Here is a 13,049-nt window from a genome sequence, read left to right on the forward strand (position 1 = left end):
CGCAAATCTTAAAATTTTTAACTCTGCCACATCCAGCTCAAACTCCTGCCTTTTTGTCAATGCCACTGTCTCCAACTCATATAACATAGCTGGTCTCACTACCCTCTTGTAGACCTTCCCTTTGACTCTTACTGGTACTTGTCTGTCACAAATCACTCCTGACACTCTTCAACCCATTCCATCCTGCCTGTACCCTTCTTTACCTCATTCCAACACTTATCATTACTCTGAACTATTGATCCCAAGTATTTAAACTCATCCACCTTCGCCACCTCTACTCCTTGCATTCTCACCATTCCACTATTCTCCCTCTCATGGACACACATATATTATGTCTTAGTCCTGCTAACCTTCATTCCTCTTCTCTCTAGAGCATATCTCCATCTCTCCAGGGTCTTCTTCACCTGTTCCCTACTCTCGCTACAGATCACAATGTCGTCTGCAAACATCATAGTCCAAGGGGACTCCTTTCTGATCTCGTCTGTCAACCTGTCTATCACCATTGCAAATAAGAAAGGGCTCAGAGCCTTGATACTTGATGTAATCCCACCTCCACTTTAAATGCATCCATCACTCCCACCGCAGACCTCACCACTGTCACACTACCCTCGTACATATCCTGTACTACTTTTACATACTTGTCTGACACTCCCGACTTCCTCATATAATACCACAACTCCTCTCTAGGCACCCTGTCATATGCTTTCTCTAAGTCTACAAAAACACAATGCAACTCCTTCTGACATTCTCTGTACATCTTCAACACTCTCAGAGCAAACATTGCATCTGTAGTGCTCTTTCTCAGCATGAAACCATACTGCTGATCACTAATCATCACGTCCCTTCTTAACCTAGCTTCTACTACTTTCCCATAACTTCATGCTGTGACTGATCAATTGAATCCCTCTGTAGTTACTACAGCTCTGCACATCACCCTTATTCTTGAAAATCGGTACCAAAACACTTTTTCTCCATTCCTCTGGCATCCTCTCACATTCCAAAATTTCATTAAACAATCTGGTTAAAAACTCCACTGCCATTTCACCTAAACACCGCCATGCTTTCACAGGTATGTCATCTGGACCAACAGCCTTTCCATTCTTCATCCTCTTCATAGCTATCCTTACTTTCTCCTTCCTAATCCACTGCACTTCATGATTCACTATCCCCACATCATCCAGCCTTCTCTCCCCTTCATTCATCAACCCCTCAAAGTTCTCTTTCCATCTGCTTAACACACTCTCCTCGCTTGAGTACGTTTCCCTCATTATCCTTTATCACCCTTAGCTGCTGCACATCTGCACATTTACTAGCTCGGTCCCTCTGCCTAGCCAATCGGTACAGGTCCTTTTCTCCCTCCTTAGTGTCCAACCTTTCACACAACTCTTCATACGCCTTATCCTTAGCCTTCACCACCTCTCTCTTTGCCATGCACTTCATCTCATTATACTCCTGTCTACTTTCTTCATCTCTCTGACAATCCCACTTCTTCTTTTCCAACCTCTTTCTCTGTATACTCTCTTGTACTTCCTCATTCCACCACCATGTCTCCTTGTTGCTCTTCCTCTGTCCATATGTCATACCAAGCACCTTTCTAGCCATCTCCCTTACTAGCTCTGCTGTAGTTACCCAGCTATTTGGTAACTCTTCACTGCCACCCAATGCCTGTCTTAACTTTTCCCTGAACTCCACCTCACAATTACCCTTTTTCAATTTCCACCATTTGATCCTTGGTGTTGCCCTCACACTCCTCCACCTCCTCCTCCTCTTCTTGATCACCAATGTCATCTTACAAACCACCATCTTATGCTGCCTAACTACACTTTCCCCTGCCAGCACTTTACAGTCTTCAATCTCCTTCAAACTGGCGCTCCTACATAAGATATAATCCACCTGTGCGCATCTTCCTCCACTCTTGTATGTCAGCCTATGCTCCTCCCTCTTGTTAAAATATGTATTCACCACAGCCATGTCCATCCTTTTCGCAAAATCCACTACCATCTGATCTTCTGCATTCCTTTGTTTAACACCATACCTACCCATCACTTCCTCATCCCCTCTGTTCCCTTCACCAACATGCCCATTGAAATCTGCTCCAATCACCACTCACCCTTGGGTACAGTCATCACGACTTCATCCAACTCACTCCAACATTTTTCTTTCTCGTCCACCGCACACCCAACTTGTGGAGCATATGCACTAACAACATTCATCATTACACCATCAATTTCCAGCTTCATAAACATCACTCTATCCGACACTCTTTTCACCTCCAAAACACTCTTAGCATACTGTTCCCTCTGGATAACTCCTACGTCATTTCTGCTCCCATCCACACCATGATAAAACAATTTGAACCCACCTCCGATGCACCTAGCATTACTCCCCTTCCATCTGGTCTCTTGCACACACAATATACCAACCTTCTTTCTGTCCATCATATCGGCTGGCTCTCTCCCTATACCAGTCATACTGCCAACATTCAAAGTTCTGACCCTCACTACCACAGTCCTAGCCTTTCTCCTCTCTTCCAGCCTTCAGCCATGCCTTCCACCTCCTTTCCTCCTTCGGCCAACAGTAGCCCAATACCCGCCAGCACCCTGTTGGCGGTCGTTGTTAACCCGGGCCTCGACCGATCTGGTATGTAAATATTTACTGATTTACTAAAAAACAACTGTTTTCATTTGTAATAAAATTAGAACAGGTTGGATTGATATTAGTAAAATGCCATTTTCCTCAACAAAATGCATGCAATTAATGCACTAGTCATAGGTTCATAGGATGATACTAGGCTATTGGTTGAGAGGCCATTATAAACCTAGCCAAGAATTTTCCCATGTTCCCATATTGTCAGCACCTGTTTCCCTCGGTCAAGAAGGGACATGGGTGGGATCCCAGGGGTGCATTTTCTGTTTCCCATCCAGTCATCTGAGTGATTTAAGAAGGGATAGCTATTCTTGACACAGAAAATATAGGAAGGCCAAAAACGAGATGTGGGTGTCCTGTAAGCATATGGGACCCCCCCAAAAAAAAACACTACTATATGCAGCAATTCAAATTTGTGTGTGACTTGTGGGTTGTTGAATACAAGCTCCTGTAGTATTTAAATTGTCTGGAATTGTTTTCCTTTACTCATTGCACTAAAGAATGAAGTAATTCATTAACAGGCCTGTATTGTGTAATGTATTCTAACTGGGTTGCATTTTAGTAATATATTGTTGCATTACCTTCTTCACAATCTCCAGGAACTTCAAAGGAGTTAGCATTTGTCATGTCATATACTATGCATCAGAGGGATGATTAGAACAGTCTGATCTTCACCTTACAGTATAGTCATTTTTGCATGTTCTTTTGATAGTCTTCGCTACAAGATCAGATTGTAAAGATTTTTGGTCTTTTTAGTTAAAAACTGTTACTCTGGCAGTTAGTGCAAAGAACTAAAGCTCAAACTTCTTAATGACCTGATTCCTGTGGCAAGAGTGCAGGATTTGAAGCTTTCCGCCTTTATTTAGTGACTGTGTGACATTGAGAACGTTACTTAACGAGACATTGCTTTGAAGGAATTGAGAATTTGGGCTAGGTTCCTTAATGCCCTTCTGGACTGCGTGCCTAGTAACTATGTACCTGTGTCATTGTTTGCCAGCCACTGCCTATTACGCAGGTGAACTAGTTCAGGAAATGTTATGGCAATATCACTAGCACACCATTTTTTAATGCAGCATAGGCAAGATATACTTCAAGGGTAGCAGGCACTGCATTTATAGGTGATGCACTGAAATGCAAAGGTTTTTTTGCCAGCGGTAACCTCTGCATTAGCAATAGTTCTCTCTATTGTAGAATTCAGATACAACAGTGACTGTGCATATTGACTCAGCAATAATACCTCTCAACTGTAAAGATTTTTGCAGAACTCCCAGATTTATGCCTTATATTTTTGGTCCATTTTTCATAAAATTGTGGTTTTCTGGCAAATCTTTAGCAATTCATTAAAGATTGAAGTCAGAAAATACAGACATTTGAGTTTCAGGCTTTATACCCTTCAGAAAATTCACACTAATGCAAAACCTGTCATTCTATCAACTTTCTAAGTTTGTAGGATCAATATTTAAAAATTGTCCCTATTTTTGAGCCTTTGTCCCCCCCCCCCATTATTTATGGCTTTGTCCAGATTTCTTTCTCTAAGAGGTTGAGCGGTATGCTTAACATAAGTTATCAAGCGGTTGATATTTTTTATGCTCTCATAAATACTATTTCAATTGGGCTACACCTGGCCGGATCTTGTGGTACAATGCTAGTCATCTGTATACAGTATACTGTAGTTCATACAAAGCTACCAATAAAGTACATGTAACTTATTTCTTCATAACTATAAGGGGTGTACACTGTCAAAGTGATGTGTCTACTGGTAGGGGTGGGCTCTGTGGCCATTTTTAAATGGCCTTTAATCTGTCATGGTAGGACTAGTGTATGTGAATTAAGATAAATACTTTTGCTAGTGTGTGTGTGTGTGTGTGTATGTGTGTCTGTGAAACAAATGTGAAATATGTACTTTTGGTCATTATTACTATTTTTTAATAATTGCTGGGTTTGAGGGATGTCTGCACATAAAATGACTGACCCTGTTCAGCTGATACAGTTAAAAAGTAATTAGGCTGTCTTTGCAGGATTAGTGTGCATTTGTATAAAGCAATTTGGAATACTTTAGCCATTTTAATCAGTCAGATATATAATATGTACAATTCATTTAGTGGCTATACTGTTGAATACTGATATTGGTGGATTATAATGGAAGCAGTCTGAGTGGTCTTTTATGGATGATATGTTCTGAAATGGATGCTTTTGGTTCATATATTTTGTTTCCCTGGTTACTGGACAAAAATGTAAAAACTACAAATTTAAAATGCACTCTTAACAACAAGGGGATACCACTGCTGTGGAACACACTCCATCCACATAAAACAAAGTTCATCCCTGTCCATATTCAAGCACAGCTTAGATCCATCAGTGGAAAACAAAACTTACCCTATACTAATGATGGACAGATGCAGCTCCTAAATGCTTTATCACATGCATAGGTCCTCTCAAATTATCTAAGGTATGATCACATTTATTCTCATTAGGGGTAATATATAATTATTGAGCATGGGATGGGTAAGGCCAGTCTGTAATTAAATGGGATAGGTTATTTTGAATACAAAAAGGGAAACTGGCTAGGCTTAAAATGGCCTGCAAGAGCAGCTAGCCTACTATTTACCTATGAACAAATGTTGATATATTAAACAATCTGGAAGGCAAATCGAAGAACACATGCATTTATGCATGGTCCTAAAAATGTTTGCAGGGGGACCATGGTCTGAAAACAGTCCAGGGACCAAGTTACACTGCATCTACCACTGGCCAGATGCATTTTCAATTAATGTAAGTTTCATTGCATTTTCAATGAATGTGAGTTTCAAGGGAAGAGAAGTTTACTGTTCATACTAAGTCTGTTTTCAAGAGGAGTTTGTTACTCATGCCAAGACTGTTCAATTTGCAACTGTTTTGTTTAGCAAATAGTCATCACTGTTTGTACTACAGTAAAATCCCTGTTATTCAGGACTCAAGCAACCGGCACTTTTAAGCAACCACCATTTGATTGGCTCATATGCTGGCATATGAGCCATTCAAAAATCCCAAAGGACAGTCTCTTCTGTTCAATGCAGAACAACCCGCTATTCTGCATTGAACAGAAGAGGCTCTGCTTTGCAATTTTTGATTGGATACGATCCAATCAAAAATAGCAACGCATATCTCAAGCAACTGGAACATAAACTTAACCTGCATCTAGCAGTCCTTGTGGGTGCCAGTTAAATGTGACTTTACTCTATAAAATTTGAAATAAACGTTTTAAATTGAATCAGCATCTCTGTAATCATTGTAAAAGTAAAGAAAATAGTGTACACAGAATTTGTGGTACCTGGGGGGAGAGAGCCAAGTAATGGGACACTGGAATGGCTGCGGGGGGAGGGGAGCTCAGACCATTACCACGCCTATGGCCCCATTTCACCATGATCCTACTCGGATCACCCCTTTCATCTCATAATTAAAATAATCCTTTTGCTATATAGTTCTGTGGTTGTAAACTGAAATAGTGCCACCTTCCGTGATGCACCCACATTGTCTACACATAACCACATTTATGGGTACCATTCCTGACTGTTGTCCAAGTCATGTATTTTTGTTTTCTGTCTAGAAAATGATAAAAGTGACCCCAAGGGAAGGACCATGGATACAATGGTTAGAGGCTTATGAACGTTGGTGGTAATTGAAATTTAATGGTGGTGATCTACCAGGCGTTAAATGAACATGTCAGTTTTAACTATTTTAAAACTTAGATCTTTGTATATGCAAGGATTACTAGTGAGAGAGGGTCTTTTTATTTATTTGGTATGTTTGGATAAATGTTGTCAAATTATTTTAATTACAAATTATTTGTAACTTATATTTAAAGGAAATGGAACTGTGAATAGTTTCTTTCAAAGCATCCCATAATAGGAAGGGAAGAAAGTGGTTACCGGTCAGTTTTTTCATTTTTCTTTACCAGTTTTTATTTTACCTTTATTAAAATAGTACGGTGTCTCCTTTAGATTCTGGAGCATTATTTTGGTTTTTGGTTGTTAAGTGATAGTAAACGTAGCCACTACAGTTTGAAGTTACTATTTTGGTATCTGACCACACTCCTAGGCTTGAAATAGTTGAAGGAGATGACACTTCAGTGGCCCCTTTGAGCAACCTGTACCCCTGCCAAGACCTCTATCAAGACACCTAGGGAAGTAGCCATGTCTACTGCAGCTCTGATGTCCACTGAAGTAAAGTATCTTCAAGTGTCAGTCAGTTCCAGAGCCACTGTGCAAGGATTGCTTTTGATGCCAGGATTTTCATTACTGAGAGGAAAGGCAGTATACCTTGTAGTTTCAAATGTGAGGAGGTACCTCAGACTAGATCCAGGTTCTGGCAACCCTGGCCTGACCGGAGGCCACCCTCCCATGGCCTGAGTCTGTATTGTTCTGTCCTTCCCAAATACAGATTCAGGCCACCAAATACAAAAATCTGTTATAGGTTTGTCATGGCCTCAGCTGCAAGGACCTAAGCCATATTCTTCATGGGTCTACTGGTGTGACCTTTTCAAGCTAGCTGTGGATCTCATGGATTTAATGAGATCCAGAAAGTATTGCCATGAAAAGAACCTGCTCCAGGAGTCTCTTCTATTGAAAGAGGGACCACATTGTCCATGCTGGTGTGAATGACCTGAGACGTACCTCCCTGGACTACATGAAAAGAGACATAGAGGAGCTCTCTGAGCATGTAGCCCAGGCTGGTATGACCCTGACCTTGAGTAGCATCTTACCCTCACCAAGAATGATGCCACAATATGAAGACAAGATGATCAATTTCAACAATTGGCTTAAGTATTGGTGTCATTCAAAGGGGATCCAATGCCTGTCAGCTTGGGATGATATGCACGACAAGCCACGATGCTTTGCTAGGGACAGCTTGCACCTGTCACCCCTGGGCTTTCGGATATTGGCAAAGGCTCTTGCTAGCCCCATAGTGCCCTTTTTAGGCAAGGCTCAAAAGACAAACCCACCTCCATAGGTATCACAAGGGATAAGAAACTGAGTAATGCTACTCAACGCCAGAAGTCTAAACCTCAAGATGCATGCACTCGAAACTCTCCTTAGCATGGAGAACATCGATATCTGTGCAGTAACAGAAACCTAGTTCAGGACTCCCGAGAGCACCCCAGCACTACCAGGTTATACCTCATACCATGCTTTTCAGCCCCAAAACTTGGACCGAACCACAAAAGGAGGGGGAGTATCGATATTCATCAAAGATACCCACACCTCCAGGTAGGTGGCAAAGCACGAAGCATCAGAGACTATCCATGTGCAACTAACAGTGGGTAAAACTGCCTTCCAGTTTATAGCCTGCTACAGACCACCCTCCCAAACCCAGGAACCCCACTCGGCCTTCCTGAGAACACTGGAAAATATGAAGGTCTCTCCGAACACCATTATATTGGGCGACTTCAACTACCCAAACATAGATTGGGAGCATTACTCTAGCTCCAACACCCTTGCCCAAAGGTTCCTAGAATTCATAAACTCAAATGCTATGGAACAACTTGTTACCACTCCCACAAGAGGGGAAAACATACTGGACCTGATCATCACCAACATGGGGACTCTATGCTCCAGACCAGAAGTGTATCCCTCACTGGTAAGATCAGACCATAAACTGATCTCACTGGATATTCACATCCCGACCCCACCCCCTGCCCAGAAGACCACAGTGAAAAACTTCTCTAAAGCAAATTTCACACTCCTCAAAACTGAGGTGGAATCCTTCAAAGCCCCCTGGCCTGTGGAAAATACGGCCCAGACCGCAGAATCCTTTATAAATGCATTCTATGAACACCTTGAGGAATGCATGGATCATGCAATCCCAAATAAAACCAAGACCCAATCCTCCAAAGGCAGACCTGTCTGGTGGACCCCAGCCATAAACAAACTATACAATGAGGAAGCTACTACATGATAGAGCAAAATCCCAAAAAGGGAAGGCATCTCTGATCAGTATTAGCAAAAAACTAAGGGCACTCATAAAATCGTCAAAGGTCAGCTTTGAGTGAAAAATTGCACAGGACACTATGGATAATCACAAGGCTTTCTTTAGTTATGTTAGGAACCTGGGTGGGAATTCCCAGATATGCTCAGAATTAGTCCAAAATGACAAAAAATACACCGATCCCACAGACATTGCCAACATCCTAGCTGACAGGTTCAGCGCAAACTCCTCCCCCCCCACCAAAAGGGCAAATATCTATCCCAGCAGAGTGCTGCCCCCCTGACATCTCAGATGCTCAGGTGGGAGCCGCCCTCTCCAAAGCAAAAAACACAGCATCAATGGGACCAGATGGTGTCCCAGGCTGCGTCCAACATGAACTCCAAGAAGAGCTAAACCCAAATATAAAACTACTGTTCAATCTCAGCCTTACTACAGGATATGTACCCAAAGAGTGGCGTACAGCAACAGTGGTCCCTCTCCACAAAGGTGGTGCCTCAACAGACCCTGGAAACTATCGCCCCATAAGCCTGACTAGCTTGGTCTGCAAAGCTATGGAAAGGATCATCATGGGCCTCATAAATAAAGATATTGGGGACCTACAGACACTGGATCCTACCCAGTTCGGCTTTGTTAAGGGCAGATCCTGCCTCTTAAACCTGGTTGACTTCTTTGAAACAGTCACCAAGACCATTGACGAAGGGAAGGTGGTCCACACAGCCTATCTGGACCTCGCAAAAGCCTTCGATACAATACCCCACTCGGGCATTATAGATAAGCTCACCAGCTTAAATATAAACCCCTATGTCACTAGATGGGTTGCAAACTGGCTCAAGGACAGAACCCACATGGTTAGAATTGCTGGAGCCATGTCAGACTCCAAACCAGTTACAAGTGGCATCCCACAAGGCTCAGTCCTGGGACCTCTCTTGTTTGGTATATATTTCTCGGAGGTACAGGCCAACATGGAAGGACTGTGGCTGACCAAGTTCTCAGATGACTGCAAACTGGGTGCCATAATCGACTCTCCAGCTGACACAAGCATCCTCCAAAAGGGCCTCATAGAAACAGACAACTGGTGCCAGAGCCATGGCCTCAAGCTAAATGCCAAAAAGTGTATAGTCATCCCCTTTGGCAAAAACAAAGTGCCCACAAATTACCACATAGGTAGTAATCCATTAAGTACAGAAGAAGTAATTAGGGACCTGGGGACCCAAGTTGATAGCAATCTCTCATTTGACAACCACGTGGCCAAAGTGGTTAGAAAAACATTTTATATAGCCCACCTAACCATGAAGGGATTCACATCTAGATTAGGGGAGGTCATCGTGCCTCTTTACTCATCCCTCATCAGGCCCATAATAGAGTACAATGCCCTTTTGGGATGTACCTTACCAAACACCTGCAGCAACTGGAAAGACCCCAAAAGTACCTCACCAAGAGGATCAAAGGGCTCAAACAGATGCCATATGCTGCCCGGTTAAAGAAACTCCAGCTCTACTCAGTGGCATACCGCCTGCTCAGAGGTGACCTGTGCCTGACGTATAAGGCCATGTCCAACCCAGAATTAAGGGACATGCTGCACCTCAAAAAATCCAAATCCCATCAAGCTACACGCTCGAGAGACTTGAACCTCAGCACTGAAATAAATAGGACATGCTGGAGGGACAGATTCATAACCCAGAGGCTCCCTTCACTCTGGAATAAAATCCCAGTCCAGGTTAGGCAGAGTCCCTCATTGACTCTCTTCAAGAGGAATCTTGATGAGTGGATGGGGGATCGTAGGTTTACCCCGGGTATCACTTCTGTGTCACTGTTAGACAGAGGCACAATATACTAACCTCAAAAAAGGGCATAGCAAAATTAATTTAAAATGGGTGGCGAAAGCCAAACATACTCTGGCTAGGCTTATAAATGCCCTAGGGCAAATAGCCTAGTATGAACCTATGAACGTATTACCCAGGGGAGTCTTCTGATATCTGACTGTGAAGAAGAATAATTGACATATGTTGGCCAGCTTTCTCCAGGATTTTGCCCCATTTGAGTCTGAAGATACCTTATCTTCAGCTTCAGCACCTGAGGACCTTTCTTTTGGGGACACCTTGCAACAGATGAGAGTCCTTTAACTGGTAGGCAAAGGAATACCACCAATCCAGCAAGAGAGATGCAGATGATTTCTTGGGCTTCCTGTGCCCAAGCCTCTAGCTCTTCTTCTAGTACTTGAGATACTGGATGATGTGGTCCTTTGCATGCCTTTGCAGACAGACTCCCAAACCCCCTCCCTTAGAAAATCAGATTTTCTATGGAGTGCTTGAGTCAATCAAGAACCCTACTGTGGATCCAGAACTGGTCTCTGTGGATTCCAAGTAACCAAAGACTACTCTTCTAGAAGCCTTCTTTCAAACGATGAGAACAGAACTCTTGACTGCTTTGAGGAAAAAGGCATACAGTTTAGTCATCCTGTCTATAAAAGCCTGTACTTGTCAGTTTCATCTGATTAAATACCAGGAATCTCTCCTGGATCAAATGAAACAAAAAGGAGAGGGGACTGAAGACAAGGCTGTCTAGAAGGAAATTCTGGACTTGTATAACACTGGCTCCCAGGATGCCAAACACTCCTTAAAATGTGACTTGCTGCTTAGGATGCATCCAGCAGGGCATCTGCCATAGGTTCTCTTATCTGGAGGCATGTCTGACTAGTGGAACTCCTGTCTGAGCATGTTAAAGAAGAAATCCTTGATGCCTCCCTTGAAAAGGATTACTTCTTTAACCCCCCTCTCCCCTGAGTTTGGAAACTCTTTAAGAAACTGATGGAAAATTCAAAGACAATGCAGACAATTAAGGACATTCTGTAGATCCTCCTGCCCAAGTTTAGCAGGAAGTTTCCAAGTAAGACCTGGTTCTTTCTATCCATTTGGGCTAAAGGGAAACAAAGGTAAGGAAGAAAAGGTATAATAACCTAAGAAGTCGTAAAACAACTCAAGATCAAGCAAGGCCTGATGGGTCCCAGTCCCAGCAGCCCAGAAGGGAGCAGCTCTGAGTCAGCAGAGAGCATCTCTGCCTCCCAAGAAATTCCATCCCAACCCTCCTGTCACCAACAGAAAGAAAAACAGGCATTTTAATCCTTTTCTGCCCCAAATGGCTGTAAATCGTGTAAGACAAGTGGGTATTAAATCTTATAAAATCAGGCTTCACCGTGTAGCTCTTAAAGAAACCAAAATTCTCAGGCATTCCCCCATACCAGAATATCAACAGAAGCTTGCACAGGTTGAAGTTCAAAATCTCCTGGCAGAAGGCTCCATAGAGCATCTGTGCCAGACTGTTCCTGGTCCCTAGAAAAGAAATTTCCTGAAGTCCAATCCTAAATGTTTTAAAGCTCAATAATCTTCAGCCTGTGTCAAACTTTAAGGTGGTCATACTGCAAAAACTCTTGCTCATGGTCCGCCTGAAGCTATCATGGTCACTGTAGACCTACTAGATGCCTACATCTACATACCTCAGGAACATGGATGTTTCCTGTACTTCAGTGCATTGTGCTCACACTTCCAATTTTATGCCTTTGCTTGTCCAATGCTTCCAGAGTCTTTACAGAATGTCTGGCTCCAGTGATTACATTCTGCAGGAAAAAGGGTGTCCACATTTACCCATACCTGGACAATTATTCAGGCCCACTCTCCAAGAGATGCAGGCATCCCTTTAGTTGACCCATGGAGTGCTTCTCCAAGATGGATTTCTAACTAAATGTTCAGGAGTCCTATCTCCTGCCCTCTCCCCAAGTAACCATTTTGAGAGCAGATCTGGACTCCAGGGTCCAGAAAGTCTATCTTCCCCAAGGAAAATATCCTGTTCCTATCCCTGTATTTTCAGGAAATGTTAGAATGGGACACCATTTCAGCCAAAGACTTCCTGAGGTTACTAGGTCTCGTATCATGAATACTTATCTGATCAACCCCTGCAATATCTCTCAGTAAAGGAGACCAGTTTCGGGGACACATTCAGCAGAAAATTCCTAAATCCAAATGAGTGGATGCTAGAGAGGGAAGTGTTCCTTCCGATCACTCATCACTTGAGTGTGACAGAAGTAGACATTATTAATTCTTGTCAAAACAAGCAGCTTCGGAAATATTGTACAAGAGACCATGGAGGATAGATTCTTCCTACTTCCCATGGACAGGTCTATTTCTGTATGCCTTCCCTTTTCTACCTGTTATCCCCTGGATACTAAAATGACCAGGGAAGATGGATCAAGGGTGATTCTAGTGCCCTTCTTCTTGCCCAAGCAGCACTGGTTCTCCCTACTACAAGCATAGTCAGGGAAGAGTCATGGTTGCTCACGCTGCAGGTGGACCCTCTCACCCAGAACATGGGGTCCACAATACATCCTTACTTGCACACTCTGAAACCAGCAGGATTTGTTTTCAGAGGATGTCTTGTTTATCTTA

At 42.9% G+C, this 13,049-nt stretch overlaps 1 protein-coding gene across 1 annotated transcript in view; it reads left to right on the top strand.

The window, feature by feature from the left end:
• LOC122787874 (granulocyte colony-stimulating factor receptor-like) overlaps positions 1-13,049 on the top strand; it is a 335,697-nt gene that overhangs the window by 23,892 nt on the left and 298,756 nt on the right. The gene's annotated exons all lie outside the window — the stretch shown is intronic.

This window comes from Protopterus annectens, chromosome 13.part0 (genome assembly GCF_019279795.1).
Source record: "Protopterus annectens isolate FY-2018-M chromosome 13.part0, PAN1.0, whole genome shotgun sequence".
Classification (NCBI taxonomy): domain Eukaryota; kingdom Metazoa; phylum Chordata; order Ceratodontiformes; family Protopteridae; genus Protopterus; species Protopterus annectens.